This window comes from Hemitrygon akajei, unplaced genomic scaffold (assembly GCF_048418815.1).
Source record: "Hemitrygon akajei unplaced genomic scaffold, sHemAka1.3 Scf000089, whole genome shotgun sequence".
In the NCBI taxonomy this organism is placed as follows: Eukaryota; Metazoa; Chordata; class Chondrichthyes; order Myliobatiformes; family Dasyatidae; genus Hemitrygon; species Hemitrygon akajei.
The window spans coordinates 473,371-496,548 of record NW_027331975.1 but is presented as its reverse complement, the minus strand read 5'-3'; the positions used below and the strand labels follow the sequence as shown (position 1 = coordinate 496,548).

Sequence of the window (23,178 nt, the reverse complement as noted above, 5' to 3'; positions counted from 1 at the left end):
TCGTGTGGATTGTCAGAGGCTTTTTCTCAGGGCAGAGTTTTAAAATACTTGGAAGTAGGTACAGAGGCGATGTCAGGGCTCAGTTTCTATTACGCAGACAGTGGTGAGTGCGAGGAATGGGCTGCTGGCGGCCGTGGTGGAGGCGGATACAGGACGGTCTTTTAAGAGACTTCTGGATAGTAATGTGAAGCTTAGAAGAATGGAGGGCTGATGGGTAACCCTAGGAAATCTCTAAAGTAAGTTCATGTTTGGGACAGCACTGTTGGCCGAAGGGCCTGTGCACTATGCTCTAGGTTCCCTATGTTTCTATGCTTCTGTGTTCTCAGTTCATTCCATACAGTCAGTGCTCACAGCATCCATTCCTCCCACTATCACTCTGTTGCATTTACTCCCAAGGCCACTCTCCCTGCCCTGAGCGGCAGTGACCACAAAGCGATAAAAATGTGGAACTCTTCTTGCAGCTCTGGTGGGCTGTTACCCTGGAAACGGAGGAAGTGGCTCACCAAAAATAACCGAAAAGGGAATTAACAAACTCAACATCGTATGCTGTGAGTTTAGTTATGACAAAATTTAACACTGCAGCCATTTTGAAATGAAGAATCTAAAAATTGTGAAGTCTGCCTTTAACGTGCTACATTCAATTAATCGTCTAGTAGCTCTGGCTAACAAAAATGATCAATACTTAGCGATCAATAATATATTAACCACTGCCGTGAATACACCTAGTGAGAGCCTCAATCACCATCTGTTGCAACAAACTCCACAAATCGACAAATAAAGGGGAACATAAATCATTGTTGCTCTGGATCTCATGCAGGAACAAAAATCACAAAGAGATAAATATCAGCATTATATAAAAACATCTCATAGCTTAAAACATTGGTAGTATGTCCATAAAGTGACGTTAGGCACAGGAGTATCTGTACATATGGTGGGTGCCAGGAAATGTTAAACTCGGGGTAATGAGGGTGTGGTGGGGTGAGTTTGTGGGTTGGGGTGTAGCCGGCCTTGAGCCCTTCTCTCTCTACGTCATCTCATTGATATGTGATGGACCCCACAACTGTCGTGTCTTTGGCGAACTTGACAATGTGATTCCCCGGGTGTTTGGCCGTGCGGTCATGTGTGAACAGAGTGTACAGCAATGGGCTCAGCACACAGCCTGTGTTGAGGATGATTGGGAGTGAGGAGCAGTTGTACATCCTGACTTTCTAAAGCCGGTTGTTTCAACAGTCCAACACCCGGTTGCACAGGCCTGTATTCACATGGTACTGCAAATCTGTATTTTTATTGATGCATTGCTGCACGCCTAAGTGTTCGGTGGGGGTTCCAGACGTTTTTTGTTTGGTGGGGGGTGGGGTTGTTGCTTTGGTTATTCGGAGACACAAGAATTTAATGGAATTTTTAACCACTTAATTGAACAAGGAAGGACACTTAACGATAATCACCACAATGTATTGTGTGATGTCCTTTGTAAATATCCTATAGCTGACATTTGAAACAGACAGGCCGCATCCAACAATGTGTTTTGATTTTGGAACAGCTTCTGCACTGCTGGAAGTTCTGTCGAGATGAAACTACAAACAGATTTACTGGAGGCATCTCATGACAGGGTTAAAACAGCCATTAGAATTTCAGCTCCACATTACAAAATGGCTGAGAGCTCAGTATTCATCTTTGTCACAATTAAACTCAACGTATGTGAGGTTGTTCCTTATTTCCTATTTTCAGTTAGTTCTGCTCAGCCACTTCCTCCATCACCAGGGTAACAGCCCAGCAGAGCTGCAGAGTGTTGAACATTTTTATCGCTCTCTGGTCACTGCCCCTCAGTGGCCTCAGGAGCCGGTGTGGAGGCCCGGATGCTTTGAGCAATCACTGCATGGAATATATGATGTTTATGTTGCAATAAAAAGATAACTAATGATTGTAGGGAATGCATTTATGCAAATCTGTTAAGGACGTCACAAACAGGGTTCACTCCCTCCACAATCCCCTTGTTCATACATTCCTCCTCACTAATCTTCCACCAGATACTTATCCCTGCATACGGCCTAAGTGCTACACCTACCCGTACACCCCCTCCCTCACCTCCATTCAGACACAGAACAGTCCTTCCAGGTGAGGCAACACTTCACCTGGGAATCGTCTGGGGTCATCTATTGTGTCCGGTGCTCCCGATGCGGCCTCCTTCACACTGGTGAGACCCGCAATAAATTGGGAGGCCGTTTTGTCGAGCATCTCTGTATCATCTGCCACAAGGGAGACTTTGCAGTGGCCAAACATGTTAATTCTGATTCCCATTCCGACGCTTGAGCTATGGCCTCCACTTGTGCCAAGATGAGACCGGCTTCAGGGTGGAGGAACAACACTTTATATTCAATCTGGGTACCCTCCAACCTGATTGTATGAATATTGACTTCTCCTTCCAGTAAACAAATCCCGACCCCCACCCATTTCTCTATTCCCCACTCTGAACTTCCATTTCTGCTGACCGGCCTATTACTTCCCCCGGGTCCCCTCCTTCCCTTTCTCCTTTTGACAACTCTCCGATTCTTTATTCTCCAGCCCTTAACCTGCCCATCACTTGATTTCACCAATCACCTTCCACCTCCCCTCTTTCTCCATCCCGACCTTTTCATTCAGATCACTTCCCCTCCTCCTCAGGAATGAAAAAGGCTGGTGTTCCAAAATGTCGACTGTTTACTCTTTTCCATACACACTGTCTGTTGTGCTGAGATCCTGCAGCATTTTGTGCGTGTTGCTTTGGATTGAACGTTCATGCCAAGGGGCTGGAGACTACCCAGTCGGTATATGAGGTGTTGCTCCTCCAGTCTGAGTTTGGCCTCATCGTGGCGGTAGAGGAAGCTATGCATGAGCATGTCCGAATGGGAATGTGAAGCAGAGTTGAAGTGAATGGGAACCGGCAGATCCTGTCTCGAAGAAGCGGTCCCCCAATCTGCGTCGGGTCTCGCCGATGAGGAGGAGCCGCACCGGGAGCACCGGGTGCAATAGATGACCCCAACTGTCTCACCAGTGAAGTGTTGCCTCAACTGGAAGGACTGTTCTGGGACCCTGAATGGTGGTAAGACAGGAGGTGTAGTAGACACTTACGCTTGCAAGGATAAGTACAAGGTGGGAGATCTGTGGGGAGGAACGTGGGGACCAGGCAGTCGCGGAGGGAACGATCCCTGCGAAAAGCAGAGAGGGGTAGAGAGGGAAAGATGTGCTTAGTGGTGGGGTCCTGTTGAAAGTGGTGGAAGTTGCGGAGTATAATATACTGGATCCGGAGGTTGGTGGGGTGGTATGTCAGGACAAGGGGAACTCGGTCCCTGTTGTGGTGAAGGGAGGATGGGGTGAGGGCCGAAGTGCGGGAAACGGAGGAGGTGCGAGTGAGAGCATCATTGATGACGGCAGAAGGGAAACCACGATTCTTAAATAAAGAGGAAATTAGAGATCTCCTGGAACGGAAAGCCTCATCCTGGGAGCAGATGCAGCGGAGACCGAGGAACTGGGAATAGGGAATAACATTTTTGCATGTGGCTCCATCCCAGTTTCACTCTGCCTCCTCCTCCAGCTGCCTATCACCTCTCTCATCGTTCTGCCTTCTTCTACTACATATAGTGCTTTACCTTCTTTACCTTTCCTTCCTATCACCTCTCTGCTTTCCCATCCCCACCCCTTAATCTTTCCCTTTACTACATTTTCACCTGGCACCTACCAGCCATCTCCTTCCCACCCTTCCCCCACATTCTTTATAGGGCCCCTGCCCCCTCCCTCTCAGTCCTGCCGAAGGGTCTCGGCCCGAAACGTTGACTGCTCCTTTCCACGACTGCTGCCCGACCTGCTGAGTTCCTTCAGCGTGTTGTGCGTGTTTCTTTGACCCCAGCACCTGCAGAGTATTTGGTGTAAAATCCCGCTCCCCATACTAACACGGATTATATAGACCAAAGAGCAAACTGCCGGAGGAACCCAGTGGGTCGGGCGGCATCTTTGGAGGGAAATGGATCGTCAACATGTCGGGCCGAGACCCTCCCTCTGGACTGAGAGTGGACGGGAAATAGTCAGAGAAAAGAGGCGAGGGGTGGTGATGGGGCAAGAGCTGGGGAGCGAGAGGTGGATCCAGGTGAGGGGGAGGTGGGAAGGTGGAAATAGTGACAGAGGTCAACAGATGCGTGGAGACCGAACGGGATCGAGGATTGGATAGAAATACATGGCTGGGATGGGAGAGTAGCCGCCATCTTGCTGACGGTGTTGGTGCTGCTGTTTCTCACTTGGTGTTTCAGTGTTTCTGTCCAGTGAGGCTCCGGAGGAATGTGAGTAGAAATTAGTGTTTATAAATGTAGAGGCGACTTCAATGAAACCTGCACAAATCGGCAGGGAATTGTGGAACGGACAGGGATATGAATCGAACTCGTAACTCTGAGAACCGGGAGTTGGAGAGATGGGGGATGGGAAGATACAGCAGGAAAAATCAAAAATGTAGCTGGTGTAAAATGTGGCGGATGGGTCGGGCAGCGTGTGAGGGGCGAGGAGCAGAGTCACCGGTTCAGACGGGAGACCCTCAACCCGTCACGTGACCCAGGTTCTCGCTCCCATTTCAAACGCAGATCTGCAGAATCTCAGGTTTTCGCTTCCGATGCCCCGCCCCCGCTCTCGCAGTCTCCGGAAGGGCGGGGTTTTCGTTCCGTTCTCTGTTGAAGCGGATCGTCTGCTGGGAGCGGGTGGACCGATTTTTATCCGGGACAAATTGATCAAGTTCTCATCGGTCAGTATTGAGGCCGGTTACTAGGGTTGAACGCGACCGACAATTTCCCAACGGTGAGTACTGAAGCCGATCCCGGGGGAGGGAAACCTGATGTTGGGCAGAGAGTCCCGTTAACTTCCCTGAACTGGCGGCCTCGTCCGGCTTGCTTGACCACAACCTGTCGTGGTCGGTCCGGGTTATGGGACCTTCACTCCGAACCGCCTGAGATGTGCTGCCGCTCAACCCCTGGTGTTCTGGTCCCAGGAGTGGGATGAGGTGGTGATGCCGAGACTGAACCCATCCATTAAGATGTACCCGGTGAACTTTACCTCCATCACCCGGCCCGGTATCGGATACAAACTTCACCTGGATCGACGCCTGGCGTCGATAATATTTTAAATATTTCCAGCACATTGGAAGCAGCTGTTCGGCCTGTTGTGTTCTTGCAGACAAAGGGTTAAACAGAGTAATCGCACCCTCGGGAGACTCCTCCACGTGTATGAGAAGTTCCATCTTTCCCAGTTCAGACAGGACAGTGAGATCCAGATCTCTCACATCCTCTCAGGGGACTGGGAAGCTTATTTCCATCTTCTTTCCATTGCTACGACTTGCCGAAATGCTGACAGGGTTTCCCGATATCTGGCCCTATTAATGCGAGAATTAAGTCTTCTTCATTTATCTGGGTTTCTCGGAAATGTGTACACTCTCTCCGGAATTTCCAAAGGAGCAACCCAGGCTGTCTGATATTCCCACACGATTGGAACGGGGAATCTTTATTTTGTTTTCCATGTACAGAGGTAGAGTGAAAATCGTGTCTCCGGTATTCTCCACACAGATCAATACATTGCAGCAGTACATTGAGGTAAAACAAATCATTCTGGTTACAGAGAAAGTGCAGTGCAGGTAGATATGTGGTGCAAGGTCTCATCGATTTAGACTGTGAGGTCAGGAGTCCACTCATCCCGCTGTTCGCTTCTAACAGCAGAATGGACACCGTCCTTGAGTCCGGTGGCATGTTTCTGTTCTATTTTAACTTCGCCCCTATGGAGCATTAGAAGTGAGAATGTTCAGGGTTGTGGGGATCTTTCATTATGTTGGCTGCTTTACTGAGGCAGTGGGAAGAATAGACAGAGTCCATGGGGGGGAGGTTGGTTTCTATTACGTACTCAGCTCTATCTCTGTTCTCCACTATTTCATTCAATTAAAGGAAGAGCAGTAGCTATATGAAGATGTTAAGTTTCGGATGTGATACTTACTGCGGTGAATTGATAAAGTGTATCGAGTAGAAAATGGCATATACCAAAATTCTTATTGTTTGTTCTGGTTTTGTAGAATTGGAATCTGTCATCTACTCGTGCGTACTATTATTTCAGGGTCTGTGTATTGCGGGAGGAACATCAGAGATCGCCCTTCATCCCCTTCCCCCTTCAGGCTCCATCTGCTCATTCCCTGCCGATCTGGTTCAACCTCTGTCCAGCCTCTGTCCCACCAACTCAGTGATATATATCAACCATCTTATCCAATCTTTGTCCAATCTGTATCCCACCAACTCAGTGATATATATCAACCATATTGTTCAAACTCTGTCCAACCTGTATCCCATCAGTATATATCAACCATCTTGTTAATCCTCGGTCCAGTCTGTATCCCACCACCTCAATGATATATATCAACCATCTTGTTCAACCTCTGCCCAGACTGCTCCCATTGCTGCAATGATATATTTCAGCAATCTCTCCTTCAAACTTTGTCTTCATGTGAAGTTTTGCTTTGCATCTTTTCCAGAATTGTTCTTTTGACAGTTAGGACTACCAGAGGTTTAATTGAACACAGCACGTGGCAGGGTAAAAGCAGCCATTTCAAATTTAGTTTCACCGTTACAAAATGGCTACAGTGTTAACCTTTGCCATAATGTAACCCATAGCATCTGAAGTTGAGGTTGTTATTTCATTTTTTGTTTATTTTCGGTGAGACATTTCCTCTGTTTCCATGGTAACGGCCCGTCAGAGCTGCAGCAAGTGTTGCAGTTTGTATCGCTCTGTGGTCACCGTCTCTCAGCGTAGTGACAGTGGCCTCGGGAGCAAATGTAACAGAGTGATAGTGGAAGGAAAGGATGCCGTGAGCATTGACTGTGTGGGATGTATTACACCAGGGTCAGAATGAACTCAGATCTAACAGAGTGGTTGGGGTGGGGTGGCATTTACAGTTCAGGGTGGCAATCAGTTTACTATCTGTGCATTAAAATGAAGAGGGAGAAAATACTACAGTTGCAGGAAATTTAAAGTGAAGAGCAGAAAATACTGGAAACGCTCAGCAGATCGGCAGCATCTTGGACAGTCTCAGTTACGGAACTGGGCCTTCCACCATTTGTTCTTTCAGAGATGTAGTCTGATGTACTGAGTTCCCAGCATTTTCTACTTTATAATTTTATATTTTGTTCCTGCTACACTGCAGGAAACATGGCAGCCAGCTGTGCTGGGCAAGATCCCACACAGCAGGAAGATTGTAATCAAATGTGCTCGGTTTAGCTGCTGGGATCAGGCTGAAGTGTATCCGTATCCTCTATACAGATCGTGGAACCACCCTGAGCACCGGCTCCGGCAGGGGGTCATTTGGCTCCAATTCCACCTTAGTCTGTGAATCGGAAATGGCAGGAACACCACGGAAAATCGCCGGCATCAAATCGTCTTTGTATGGGTCATAATATTGGGCTGGTGATTCTGAGGATATGGAACTGGCAGTTTACGGGCTTCAGTCCATGTTGGTAATTCTGCAGCTGGGATCGGAATTTTCTCAGTCCGCAGTGAAGCTGAAGTCTCGGGATGTTGGACATTGGTTATCGGATAATCACCATCTACACTGCCTAATAGGACATCATATCTGTCAAGTATTTTGGAGATTATTTAAGAGTTAACTGGGGAGTTGGGTTGTTGTTGGTTTGCAGTGATGTTGTTCATCTGAACTTTGGTAAAGTCTGTAACAAGATCCCGCATGGCAGCTGATCGGGAAGGTTCGGTCACGTGGGTTTCACGGGGACCTGGCGAGGTGGAATCACACCGGGCTCGAGAACAAGAAACAGAGGGAGATGATTAAAGATGATTTTAGCGAATTGAGCCCTGTGATGAGTGGGATGTGTGTGTCAGTGTCGAGACCTCTGTAATTCACTGTTCATGCCATTGATTTGTATATGAATGTACATGGCACGGTGAGCAAGTTTGAATTGAATTAAATTGAATTGATTTCTTAAATCCTTCACATACATGTGGAATAAATTTTTTTACGTTACGTCTCGGTCAAAATGTGCAATGAAAGTAATGTATAATAACTTATAATATATTGAACAGTCCATATACTATAGTGTACACTCAATTGAGCGTGAGTTAACTAGTCTGATGGCCTGGTGGAAGAAGCTGTTCCGGAGCCTGTTGGTCCTGGCTTTTATGCTGCTGTACCATTTCTCGGATGGTAACAGCTGGAATAGATTGTGGTTGGGATGACTCTAGTCCCCAATGATCCTTCGGGCCCTTTTTACACACCTGTCCTTGTAAATGTCCTGAATAGTGGGAAGTTCACAACTACAGATACGCTGGGCTGTCCGCACCACTCTCTGCAGAGTCCTGCAATTGAAGGAAGTAAAGTTCCCATACCAGATAGAGATGCAGTCAGTCAGGATGCTCTCAGTTGTGTCCCCGTAGAAAGTTCTTAGGATTTGGGGGCCGATACCGAACTTCCTCAACCGTCTGAAGTGAAAGACGTGCTTTTGTGCCTTTGTCACCGCACAGCTGGTGTGAACAGACCACGTGAGATCCTCGGTGATGTAGATGCCGAGGAACTTAAAGCTGTTCACCCCCTCAACCCCAGATCGATTGATGTCAATAAGGGTTAGCCCGTCTCCATTCCTCCTGTCGTCCACAGCCAGCTCCTTTGTTTTTGCGACATTGAGAGGAAGGTTATTACTTTGCCGCCACTGTGTCAGAGAGATGACCTCTTCCCTGTAGGCCACCTCCTTATTGCTTGAGAGGAGGCCAATCTATGTGGTGTCGTCGACAAACTTAATTAGCAGATTAGAGCTGTGGGTGGCGACACAGTCATGTGCATACAGGGAGGCTAAATTCGGGAGACTGGTTTATAAGGCAACAGGTGACACTGAATTTCAAAGACATCTTGGTCAGTTACGGAGATGGGCTGAGTAATGCCAAATGGTTTTCAACTTGGACAAGTGAGCGATGGTGCATCTTGGACAGTCAAACTAAGCGGGGCTGGTATAGTGAATGGGAGGGCACCAAGAGTTGTGGAACAGAGCGACCTGGGAGTACAAGAGTACAGTAACTGAAAGTGTACGTGCAAGTATAGAGGGTGGAAAAGAAGGATTTAATCATGCTGGCCTTCATCAGTTAGGGCATTGAGTTCTGGATGATGGGCATTATATTGTTGGTGTGGCTACACAGAGTATTCTGTACAGTTGTGTTGACCCTGCTGTAGGAAATATACTATCAAGTTGGATCGGGAGCAGGCGAGATTGCTGAAGATGTTGCCTGGACTAGAGGGCCGAGTCATTGGAAGTGGTTGGCCGAGTTGGATCTTTATTCGAGAGGAGAATGAGGGTGACATTGTAGCAGTTTATGAAATCAAGTGGCATAGATAATGGTGGACTGTGGTATTATCCCCAGGGTTCAAGATTCAAGATTGTTTACAAGTGTAAAGGAGAACAAAATAATTGTTATTCTGAATCCAAAGCAAGTCCTTGTAAATCTCCTCTGTGCTCCCTCTATAGCAGCCATATCGTTTCCTGTAGTGAGGTGACCAGAACTGAAAACTGTACTCCCAAACGGGGTCTAATCAAGGTCTTATATATCTGTAACATTACCTCATGCTCTTGAACTCAATTCCATGGCTGATAAATGTCAACTGATATGCTTTCTTATCAACACTGTCAACGTGGGCAGCAGCTTTGAGTGTTCTATCGATACTAACCCCAAGATCTCACTGATCCTCCAGATTGACAAGAGTATTACCATTAATATTATATTATCTTGAAATTTGACCGAAATGAACCGCTTCACGCTTATCAGTATTGAACTCCATCTGCCACTTCTCTACCCAGTTCTGCATCCTATCGATGTTGCACTGTAACATGTGCCAACCCTGCTGACGATCCACAACACTCCCAACTTTTGTGTCTTCAGCAAACCTACTAACCCATCCTTCAACTTCCTCATCCGGGTCAGTTGTAATAATCACAAAGAGAAGGGTTCCCAGAACAGACCCAATGGAACACTATCGGTCATCATCATCCATGCAGAATACAAAATATCGACAACCGCCCTTTGCCTTCTGTCGGCTTGCCAATTCTGGATCCACAAAGCAAGGTCTCCTTGTATCCCATCCCTCATTATTTTCTGAATGAACTTTCCATGGGGAACCGTAGCTAACCTCTTACTGAAATCCATATACAGTACTTCCACTGCTCTACCTTCATCAATGTGTTTTGTTACATCCTCAAAGAATCAATTCATTCAGGTTCATGCTAACTATCCCTAATCAGATTATGTCTCTCCAAATGCTTACTGGTCTATAATTTCCTCAGTTATCTACTCTCTTTCTTAAACAAGGGAACAACATTTGCAAACTTCCAATTCTCTGGTACATCTCCCCACCTCATTGATGATGTGAAGATCATCGTCAGGGGATTAGCAATCTCCTCCCTCGATTCATATAGTAGCATGGGGTATATCTCGTTCAGTCCCGGCGACTTATCTAACTTAAAAGCACTCAAAAGATCCAGCGCATGCTCTTTCTTAAAGTCCATACACTCATGTGTTTCAGTCTGCGGTAAGTCATCCCCACAATTGCCAAGGTCCTTTTCACTGGTGAAAACGGAAGCAAAATACTCAGTATCTCAGAATATTCAAATGATCGGCAGGTTGAGAAATATCTGTTGAGAATGTAGCGGTGAAATGTAACCAAGCTAATTGCCATTGCTGGCGACCCCCCCACAGGTTTGTTCTACTTACATGATGTGCCCTCAAATCCAATAATGATTGTTACAAATGTCAGTGATAAGTATTCGATCCTTTATTAGCAATCAGTAAACATACAATCTTGAAGCGATGAAACTGATCTGTACCCAAGTTTAAGTTCAGCGTATCTGAGTGGATAATAACAAAATATATGACATCCGTCAGTCCCCAGCTGGGTAATGTAGTAGGCCTCCGTTAGTCTCGATAGACATGGATTTGCACCTTGGAAATTTTCCAGGGCGCAAGCCTGGGCAAGGTTTTTTTTCTTATGGAAGATCTTTCTTACGCCACCAATGTTGTCTGAAGGAAGGGCATTAGGACTGTGTACTGCATGGAACAAAGCACAAATATATAACTGACTCCCTTTGCGTGTACCACACCCCCACTGATGCAACTAGTTACCATAAAAAAACATCATAAATACACAACGCAGGATGCAATGCTGATAGAGAACCGATACACGGCTCCTACACACAGACTCAGCTCTGATACAGGGTCTGCCACCTGAAATATTAACATTTTCTCTGTCTTGTTGAATAATTCCAGCATCTTATTTATGTTAATGATTTTTCCCAACTTGTTGTTTTGGATGTATGGCATGTTGACATTGTGTTTAACAAGGTGTCATATAACTAACTATCTGATAATAGCCAGGTGATAGGCTCAAAGAAATCTTAACCAAATTTTGGTGCTGATAATGGTCTTAAAGTCCTGCTGGAAAAAAAACTATAGTGGTTCAGGACAAGATGTCAGGATGTTATAGGTGATATTGCATTGTTCAGGATGTCAGAGTGTCTCTCTATAAACTCAAATCCTATATTGCCGTAGGTGTCAATGCCAGGCGATGTTAAACTGAAAGGAGACGGTGAGAATCAGGTGTGGCTGAGAAATCTGTATAATGCAGTGACGAGAGGAATCGTCAGCATCGTCTCATCGTCAGCAGAAATGTTTCAGCCCACACTGCTGAAACACTTGTCCATTACTCACCACAGCGCCACCAGTGGTAGGAGGACCAAAGCAGTGGGCGCTGTCTGCTCAACTGCCTTGCCATTCCGTAGACGCAACACTCCTGGTCCAGGACAAAAGATTGGTTCCAAAAAGGGAATTGCCTGCAATACAGAGAGTAGATACCCTGGAGAATCCTGGTCGAGTGTACAATCCATGGAGAGATCGAAAATGGACATTGTGTGACTGTGGGTGGATGGGCGCAGGTGGATCAGGTGGACCCTACCCTCAAGTGTTCAGTGGATCGGCCCAAGATTTTTGGAAGAGTTTGCCTCCGTTTAAAAACAAAACAGTATTCTCCTTTAATTAATGGCTGACCCTCCTGTTATTGTTTTGTTTTGTTACAGAACAGTAAAAACTGATCACGCCTGTCCCCAAAATGCGTCAAGGTTCGAGCAGTGGAGGAGTTCCAGTGACGTCAACATCAGGAAAGGACACGGGTATGTTGGCGAATTATTTAAATTTATAAATACTCTGCGGATTCTGCGTCTGGATTTAATGCAATATAGGCAATTCACAAAATATTTGTGAAAACTGAGCAGGGAGATGAGAGAGAGAGAGAGAGTTGACATCTCTGGGGAAATACAGTCACACGTGGAAGGAGTACATTTATCATCTGCTCCTGCTCCTCTAACAGATTGCGATGCACATTAAAATAGCGAGTTACTCCAGAAGACAAGACATTCTGCAGATGCTGAAAGTTTCTGGCAACAAAAAGACACACAAAATATTCGCAGAATTCAGCAGGTCAGGCAGCATCCATGGACAGGAATAAACAGTCAACATTTCAGATCAGGACCACAAGGAATAGAAAGTAATGTGACAATATCTAGAATTTCTGTCCCCTCATTTCCAGTCTGATGAAGGGCCTTGGCCTGAAACGTTGATTGTTTATTCTCCTCCATAGATGTTGCCTGACCTGCTGAGTACCTGCAGCATTTTGTGAGATGTGCCAGAGATTTGCTGAGGAAGGGGTTGACCAGGTAGGCAGACAGTAACCCAGAGCAAAGCGGTGTTGATGGGCAGTACCAGGAGAGTGATAGTGATGGTTTACTATATTCTCAGCAACAAGCAGAGTCCTTTCAAAACAGGGAGGTATTTTCCTGGGGACACGAAAGAGCAGACTTCAATAGATGGAACTATGCCACCTCCTACACCCCCGGCGACCCCTACCCTCCGGCTCAAACCCGTTTTCCCACATATATATTTCCGACTGTATTTTGTTTTTAATTTTTTTTATTGAGTTTTCAAATGATTACAGAAAGAAAATAAATCTACCCTTCCCCCTCCCCTTAACCCCTCCCCCTAACATCCCTATAGAAGAAAAGAAAAAGAAAAAGAAGAAAAAAGAAAGAAAGAAAGAATGCCTGGATATTGGAAGATCCCCACATGCTCCACGGAGTTCATAATAACTTTAGTATATATATATATTTATTTATTTCCCCAAATAACCAATTATTTTATCTTCCGAGCACCTATATATTTAATCCTGTCTTTTGTAAATAAGGGCGCCAAATTTTCAAAAATGTTTCATATTTATCTCTTAAATTATAAGTAATTTTTTCAAGTGGAACACAGATGGAAATTTCATTCTTCCAACGATCTATACTTAAGTATGAATCCGATTTCCAAGTAACTGCAATAGCCTTTTTGGCTACTGCCAGTGCAATTTTTATGAATTCTTTCTGATATTTATCAATTAGGGTTTCAGTTTTATCCCTTCAATATCGCCGAATAAAAATAATATTGGGTTATGTGGAAGTTGTGTTCCAATAATTTGTTCCAGTAAAACTCTTAAATTTGTTCAGAAAGGTTGAATTTTAGAACAAGACCAAGTAGAATGTAAAAAAGTACCAATTTCTTGGTTACATCGGAAACCAAAATATTGAAATAATGGAATCAACTTGATCGTAAAATTCTGAGTTAAAAAAGGGATATTTTGAAATACATATAAAAATTTTGGTAAAATTATCATTTTAACTGCATAAGTTCGACCGACTAACGAAAGTGTAAGTGGATTCCATCTACAAAATAATTGCTTCTTAAAAACCACTAAAGGAACCAAATTAGCTTTATAAAGATAATTATAATTTTAGTGATAATAATACCTAAATATTGAAATGAGTCAGTAAGTCTAAAAGGAATGTCATCATATATAGAAGCAGAATCATTCAGAGGAAATAATTCACTTTTATGAAGGTTTAGTTTAAATCCTGAAAACTTTCCAGAATCATTTAATAGTTTCAATAAGCCAGGAATAGATTCTTCAGGATTCGAAATAAAACTAAAAGATCGTCAGCATAAAGAGAGATCTTATGAACAATCCCATTTATAAAAATTCAATGAATATCTTTAGCTTTACAAAGTGCAATAGCCAAGGGTTCCAGCACCAAATTAGATAACAAAGGATTTAACAGACATCCTTGTCTCATACCCAATGAAAGCCGAAAAAAGATCTGCAAATGTTAGTAATAACAGTAGCAATAGGGCTTTTATATATCATTCTAATCCACATTAAAATTAATACCAAAGCCGAATTTCTCTAAAACATTAAATAAGTATCTCCATTCAACTCTATCAAATGCCTTTCAGCATCAAGAGACACGACACATTGGGAAACCTTAAAGAAGGATGAATCTATAACATTTAACAATCTTTGGACATTAGAAAAGGAATAACGGCCCTTTATTAAACCTAAACACGAGGAAATCTGCGGATGCTGGAAATTTAAGCCTTATAAAACCTGTTTGATCTTGAGAAATAATTTTAGCTAAAATATGTTCCAACCGATTAGCCATTATTTTTGAGAGAATTTTAGCATCCATATTTAATAATAAACTTGGTCTATATGAAGCACAGTCAGTATAATCTTTATCTTTCTTAAGAATTAAAGAAATAGAAGCTTCATCAAATGTGGGAGTTAACTCTCCTGTCAAAAAAGAATTTTTAAATGTTTCCAACATATATGAAGAGAGCAATTTTTCAAATTTTTATAAAATCCTACAGAATACCCATCCAGTCCAGGAGCTTAACGAGATTGCAATGAAAAATTAGCTTTCTAAATTTCCCTTTCAGTAATAGGAGCATCAAGAGTTTGTTGATCCGCAGCAGAAATTTGAGGAAAATCAGTCTTTTGTAAAACGGCATTCATTTTAGAAGAATCAACTGGAAACTGAGATTTCTGAAGTTCAATATCAAAGTCTTGAAAATTTTTATTAATATTTTCATAATTGCATACTAAATAACATCTCCCATACGAATTTTAAAAATTTCTCTTTTAGCTCCAGCTGCTTTTAATTGAGATGCTAATAGATTGTTACTTTTATCTCAAAACACATAAAATTGACATTTCAATTTTAGTAAATTTCTTTTAATAGGATAAGTTAATAATAAATTATATTGCAATTGGAGTTCAACTCTTTGTTTAAATAAATCAATGTTAGGAGAGACTGCATAAATATTATCCAAGTCTTTTATTTGTTTGGAAATCTTCTCTAACTATGTTTTTGTCTGTTTCGTAAGCTTAGCTGAATAGGAAATTATCTGACAGCGCAGATATGCTTTAAATGTATCCCATATAAGCAATTTTGAAACATCTCACGTATTGCTAATGTTATGATCCCAGCCCCCTCCTTTGTGAGAATCGCAAGAGCCCTAGTGAAGGGGGTTCAATGACCTAAGAGAAGAGAAAGATACGTGCGGTGTCCCTCGTTTCACGGCGAGGCAAAAGCTGGCGACTGTGGTCATTGTCTCGTGGAGACACCTTTGTGAACTGGGAACTGTACTACGTGTATACCCTCAGGGCAACATGGGTGGAGAGACGGAGAGAGATTGCATGATCCAAACCTGATTGACATCTGAGACCCCGTGAGTTCAGATAAAAGAGGGGTTGTAAAGAAGCCCCCCCCCCAGAGACGCACCAGAAAACACGCTAGAAATCCTGTGACAGCGTTTAATAGCGACAGCCGGTGGGGGGCTCGTGTGCGTCTTTTCCTTGCCTGGGATTGGCGACCTCACATCGGAAGAATGGCTTTAGCTACGGGAGAGGCCATAATTGAACGGCCACCCCCCAACGAGACTCCGACGGATCGAACTCATAAAGGTTGGAAAAACCCGCCGGGTAACTGTTCCATTCTATACCTATCTCTCTCTCTCTCCAACAAAGTGCACCACCGCGACACCCAAAAGACTGCAGCTGGTGGAACTGCAGTGACCTCGAGAGACTTTTTATATTTTCATTGGACAAAATATTACCCCTAGACAACGATCGAGCTTATTTCTTATTGATTATTACTATTCCTGCGCTTTAGATTGAGTATTGACGACGTATGTTATCTGAATATTTGTATTAACCTTACTTTTGTGCCCCTTTATAAATAAAAACTTCTAAAAGATAGTGCAATCAGACTTCAACGGATCTCTCTATCTTTGCTGGCAAGTGATCCAGTTATGGGATACGTAATACTAAAAAGAAAAATAAATCTTTTATCTGAGTCTCAACAAATTTGACAAAATCCAGACTTCGTAATAAATTTTCAGGAAAACACCAAGGCAAATTTGCAATAACGGCATCATTCAATTCAAAAGCTAAATTAAAGGCGCATGATCCGAAAGAACTATAGCATCATATTCACATTTCTGGACTTTGGACTAAAATCGGGGATCAACTATGAAGTAATCGATTTCTGAATATTTTTTGTGAACGTGAGAAAAAAAAAAGAATAGTAACTCCTGGGTTTGCCAAGTTCAACAGTCTCAGTTTGCGGAGAATGGTGCTGGGAAAAAGAAATCAAGTAACGGTAATTCTGAGAGCAAAAACGTTTTGTTAATGAGAGATTAGTGGAGAAAGGCGGGTCTGATTTAATCTGCCAGGATGACGACAGTAACTCAAATAATCACGAACTGCTGCACTGTGCAGAGAGGCATCACTGGACGCGTAACGTGTCGAACATTGAACTGGACGGGCTACGGCAGTAGAAAACAACGGACATACAATCAGTGGCCGTATTATTAGGTACCGGAGGAGCACAATACAGTGCACATAGCCATTTGTTATCAACAGCCAATGAGATTTAACTCATAAAGTTTTATTTTAAATATCACTGACAGATACTTGTTGTCTTTGCTGGAATAGCACACTCACTCCTGCAGAAAAATCAGGCGGATCCGCAAAGCCACACAATTTTAAAGACAGTGATTAAATGGTAGAAAAACTAGAATTCCTGCCGTCACAAGGGGGCGTATTAACACATCGTAACGTTGCCCACCCAGTACAGTCTCTGTGTTTACTCTATGCTGAGCTCCTGATTCTGGTTCCAGCGCATCCGAGCACCGGAATTCTGTGGGACCAAACAGTAAGTGAACACACTCTGGACAATATTTAGTTGACAACACACACATAAACCTGGACGTCACACTCACCAGCACGTACTCCAGACCCTGCTCCACAGCGCCAGAACTAAACGACACAAAAACTCATTCGAGCCAATTGTTCCGATATGCTGTTCGATCCAGGCTTAATTTCGGCGACAAAAATTACATACAGTATCTTACGACAAATCGATCAGCTCCAGGGAGAAACCGCGACCCGCATCCTGGTTCAGATCGGGTGGTGTCATCGCATTAATGTATTGTTTACTTTGGGACCAATTGACTGTCCGACTGTAGACTTCAGTGACAGCTGAGGGCAGAAATCGCTGTGGGCTTATAGGAAAGACACAGCAGCAGGATGGGCCATGTGAACTCTGGTAAAAAGTTACAATTTTCGAATAATCTTTTGAACACTGGACATTCCTTTTCGCCATATCTAACTGTGCCTCGGCAACCTGGAGCAGCACCGATCTCAGAGTCAACAACTTTATAAAGCAATCTTAAATATTTGTCCACAATGGGGCCATTACAACTGATGAGCAAGACAACAGCTATGTGGTGATTGCAAACTATAGATAACCACATCCAAACGAATGCAACCTATTTCACAAACAGATTAGTGTTCACTTACTGGGAAAAAAATAACCTTATCAATCAGATGACTTTCATGACTACCGGGTCTATTTACATTACTCCCGTCGGTGTGTTACTCCGCTATCACCGTTACTTTACAAATACCTGAGCTGTTTAAAGAAGAGGAAGTACTGGCGCTGTTAAGGAATATAAACGTGGATAACTCTCCGGACCTGACAGGATATTCGTTAGGATCTTAAGGGAAGTTTGTGTAGAAATAGCTGGGGCTCTGAAAGAAATATTTCAAATTTCACTAGAATAGGTGGTGGTGCCGGAGGATTGGCGTATTTCTCATGTGGTTCTATTGTTTAAAAAGGGTTCTATGAGTAAACCTAGCAATTACAGGCCTGTAATTTTGAAGTCAGTGGTGGGCAAATTAATGGAAAGTATTCTTAGAGATGGTATATGTAATTATCTGGATAGACAGGGTCTGATTAGGAGCAGTCAACATGGATTTGTGCAAAGAAGATCATGTTTGACAGATCTTATTGAATTTTTGAAGAGGTTACCAGGAAAATTGACGAGGGTAAAGCAGTGGATGTTGTCTATATGGAGTTCAGTAAGGCCTTTGACAAGGATCCACACGGATGGTTAGTTTGGAAGTTTCAATCGTTAGGTATTAATATTGAAGTAGTAAAATGGATTCAACAGTGCCTGGATGGGAGATGCCAAAGAGTAGTGGTGGATAACTGTATGTCAGGTTGAAGACCGGTGACTAGTGGTCGGCCTCAAGGATCAGTACTGGGTCCAATGTTGTTTGTTATATAAATTAATGATCTGGATGATGGGGTGGTAAATTGGATCGATAAGTATGAAGATGATACTAAGATAGGTGACGTTGTGGATAATGAAGTAGGTTTTCAAAGCTTACAGAGAGATTTAGGCCAGTTAGAAGAGTGGGTTGAAAGATGGCAGATGGAGTTTAATGCTGATAAATGTGAGGTGCTACATTTTTGTAGGACTATTCAAAATAGGGCATACATGTTAAATGGTAGGGTATTGAGGAATGCAGTAGAACAGGGTGATCTAGGAATAATCGTGCATAGTTCCCTGAAGGTGGAATCTCGTGGATAGGGTGGTGAAGAAAGCTTTTGGTATGGTGCCCTTTATAAATAAAAGCATTGAGTATAGGAGTTGGGATGTAATGTTAAAATTGCACAAGGGATTGGTGAGACCAAATTTGGAGTATTGTGTACAGTTCTGGTCAGCGAATTATAGGAAGGATGTCAACAAAATAGAGTACAGAGAAGATTTACTAGAATGTTACCTGGGTTTCAGCACCTAAGTTACAGAGAAAGGTTAAATAAGTTAGATCTTTATTCTTTGGAGCGTAGAAGTTTGAGGGGGGACTTGATAGAGGTTTTTAAAACTATGAGTGGGTATAGATAGAGTTGACTTGGATAAGCTTTTTCCATTGAGAGTAGTGGAAATTTAAACAAGAGGACATGAGTTGAGAGTCAGGAGGTAAAAGTTTAGGGGTAACACAAAGGGGAACTTCTTTACTCAGAGAGTGGTAGCTGTGTGGAATAAGGCTCCACTAGAAGTGGTAGAGGCAGTTTCGATATTGTCATTTTTTAAAAAATGGATAGGTATATGGGCAGTAAAGGAATGGAGGGTTATGTGCTGAGTGCAGGTCGGTGGGATTAGCTGAGAGTAAGCATTCGACACGGACTAGAAGGGCTGAGATGGCCTGTTTCTGTGCTATAATTGTTATCTGGTTATATGGTTATATGTGAGGTGATGGACATTCAAATGATGTAGAACTTGTGCAATGAAAGGCAAGGCGCTGACAAGTCAGTTCACTGAAAAGCAAGATAGTGAAAAAAGCGTTTAGCATGCTAGCCTTCATCAGTTATTGTGTAGAATTTAAGGGCGGGGCTTTAATTGCAGTTACATAAGTTGTTGTTGAGACCACTTTTGGAATATTATGTACAATTTTGGTTACCCTGTTATAGGAAAGACGCTGCAAAGTTGTAGAGGGTGCAGAAGAGATTTACGTGGATGCTTTTTGGGCTCGAGAGCCTGGGTTACACAGAGTTTAGCCATGCTGGACCTTTATTCCTTGGAGAATGAGAGGCGACCTCAGAAGTTTAAAATCATAAGGGGTATTGGTAAGGTGGATTGTCATTATTGGAGAGTTGGAGAGTACAACATGAGAGCCCACAGATAGAAGAGAAGAGGGGAAAAATTGAAAAGAGACCTTGGGATAACTTCTGTACACGGAGGACCGTGAGTACTCGGAAGAAGCTACTAAAGGAAGTGGTTGAAGTGGGATCAACTGCAACATTTAACAGGCATTTGGACAGGTACATGGAAGGGAGAGGCTTGGAGAGTTATGGGCCAAACTAGACAACTGGGACTAGCAGGGAGGATGCTGTGGTTGGTATGGACCAGTTGAGCCGAAGGGCTTGTTTAGATCGCATTACTCTAGGATTCCATAATTCTAAAGTGACACAAGTTGCATCCCTGTGCAAATAGTTTTACTTGTACACATCGTTCTGCTATCAGTCACTGGCGTCTTTTCAGGGCTCATGGCATCCAAGGTTTTACTCATACACATTGTGGATCATTCTAACTATCTGCCCTGTTCTGCTGTCAGTTAATTGTGCTTTCTCTTGGCTCCTGGAGTCCAAGGTTCACTGCTCTTCATGAAGCGTAAATTCCTGCCATTGGTGATGCTGGTGCCGTTTTCCTTCAATAGATATGGGTTTGCGATGGCTTCGCTGTCTTGTCACAATTGCTAACGACTGAATGTCTGGGTGGAAGTAGCCTTGCCTTTGGGACTAGTTATGCCTTAGTTATAGCCTTCCATAAAGTGGCTTGACCAATGGATGGCAGCGTGGGTGGGCCACTGCTAATTTAACTTTGTATACAATTCTCTGGTTAAAATAGAAGCGGGAAGCCAAGGTCCTTGAGTATACTTCTCTTTGTTTCTCCTATTGTAGGCATACATAGACCAGGTTGAAGTGCCCTGGAAATCAGATGCTTTCAGTAGCTGTACTAACACGTTACCTTCCCTGCACTGCCATATATTCGGTTACTAATATAACAGATCAATAACAGATCATCTTCCATAGTATCAATAACCTGTGAACTCAAACTGAATGTTGAGCGAGCTGGGGCCTTCCTCTTTAGAGCAAAGGGGGAGGATAAGTGAATTGATAGAGGCGTATAAGCTGATAAGATGCACAGATAGAATGGAGAGCCAACAACATTTTCCCAGGGCAGAAAGGGCTAATATGATAGGGCATAATGTTAAGGTGATTAGAGAAATGTTTAGGGGATTGTCAGAAGTAGTATTTTTTTAAAAACAAAATGGTGGGTGTATGGAATGCACAGCCTGGGTAGTGATAAGGATAGATGCATCAGTGAGATTTAAAAGGCTTTTAGATAGACACATGGATGAAGGAAAAATGGAGAGCTATTTGAGAGAGTAGGGATAAATTGATCTTGGAGCAGATTAAATGGTCGGTGCAACATCATGGGCCAAAATGCCTGCATTGTGCTCTATTGCTCTATGTCTCAGTTCAGTTTAAGCCCCAAGAGGAGTGATGAGAGCTGTGAAGAGAGGTGGAATACAGCCGTTGGAATCATATATCTTTAATGCCCAGAAAGAAACTATGCGATTTTCAGTTTAATGACAGAGATGGTATCCCATAGGTAGATTTGTTTTTCTGCTGGAATGGAATGCTTCAGGTCAATTAAACTTTCAACAGTGTGTAGTGCCCTGCCTATTCCTTACCTCACCATCAGTTTGAGGTCAATATTACAAAGCATTAGTGAACCTCATTACAGTTGAAACTTCCCATTCTTCTCAAGTATCATGTAAATGTAAAGTTTTCTTTGAATTAATCCATATCTTTTTCTCTACTTCAGGTGAAAGATGAGAAGATATCGGCGATTCTATGAGAACGTAGTGTTGACTGTTTTGATTACACTGGGATTGTTCTTCATGTTCCGGGATAATGACAAATGTCGAGAGACTGATAATGTTGCAGAAACTGTTCATCGCAAAGATCTGCCCAAGGTTGTTACTGCTGATGCAACTGAATCAGTGCTCAAGCCAAAGTGCCACGCGAACAGGACATTGTTGCACCTGTCCTCATTTCATCAAGAGAAAGAGCACATAAAAAACTTCTTGATGTATAAACACTGTCGAGAATTTAACATGATTCAAAACGTCCCAAACAAATGTGGTGGTCGAGAAGGATCTCAGAATGTCTTCCTGCTCCTGGTGATCAAATCTGACCCTTTCAACCAGGATCGGCGGGAAATGGTAAGGAAGACCTGGGGCAAAGAACGCGAATTCAATGGGGTCCTTATAAGAGAGTCTTTATCTCTGGTGTCTCTCCTGACCAAAAAGAAAGGAGGAAATTGAATCAGCTGTTAGCAATGGAAAACCGAGAACACAGAGATGTCCTACAATGGGATTTCTTGGATACCTTTTTCAACCTCACCCTCAAACAATACAAGTTGCTGCAGTGGGTCAGTGAATTTTGCCCCAGTGCCAAATTCATCTTCAATGGAGATGATGATGTTTTTGCTAACACAGATAACATGGTTGATTACTTGCTAGGCATGAAGGTTCACCAACACCTGTTTGTGGGCCATCTCATTTATGGGGTTGGGCCCATTCGCCAGAAGTCGAGCAAGTATTATGTGCCAGAAATAGTCACCACCATCAACTCGTACCCACCATACGCTGGTGGAGGGGGGATACTTATGTCTGTGTATACAGCTCATATCATTTACCACATAGCCCAAGACCTTGAACTATACCCCATTGATGATGTATTTTTGGGGATGTGTCTGGCCAAGGCTGGACTAGCCCCAGACTCCCATAGCGGATTCAGGACAGCTGGAATCAGTGTTCCTTCAACCCAAGATGACTCTTTCAATCCTTGCTATTACCGTGAGTTACTGCTCGTGCACCGTTTTCGGCCTTTCGAACTTCTATTGATGTGGGATGCGGTGCATGATGCCAATCTGAAGTGTGCTCGTGCTCCCCAGAAGTCTGCACTCACGAAAAGGACCACATGAGTCATGAGAGAATGTAGCAACTGTTGGAATGCAATGCAGTTTGTAAACATGTGTTAATCAGTTGTTTATGCAATGTAAGAAGCTCAATTCCTAAATTACATTGGAGGATACATTAATTCATAGGGTTGGTGCCTTTCTACATTCCACAAATGTTTGAAAAGCTGTCAGGTGTCATCACTCAGCCTAATTCTTACTGCACCCATAATGACATTACAATATTGTCAGGAGCATCACAATTTAAGTCAATTGTAAAGTTATTCCAAGTGAGCAGTCCTTGTTGCATTGCGTGTAGATAGGTTCAGCATCTTCACTTGGGGCATTTGTATAATAAGCCACCAATAAAATTTTTAGTAACAGTTATATCTGTGT

General features: G+C 43.2%; 1 pseudogene; it reads left to right on the top strand.

The window, feature by feature from the left end:
- The first annotated feature begins 4,701 nt into the window (after positions 1-4,701).
- On the top strand, positions 4,702-23,157 carry LOC140722802 (N-acetyllactosaminide beta-1,3-N-acetylglucosaminyltransferase 3 pseudogene; annotated as a pseudogene).
- The last annotated feature ends 21 nt before the right edge of the window (positions 23,158-23,178 follow it).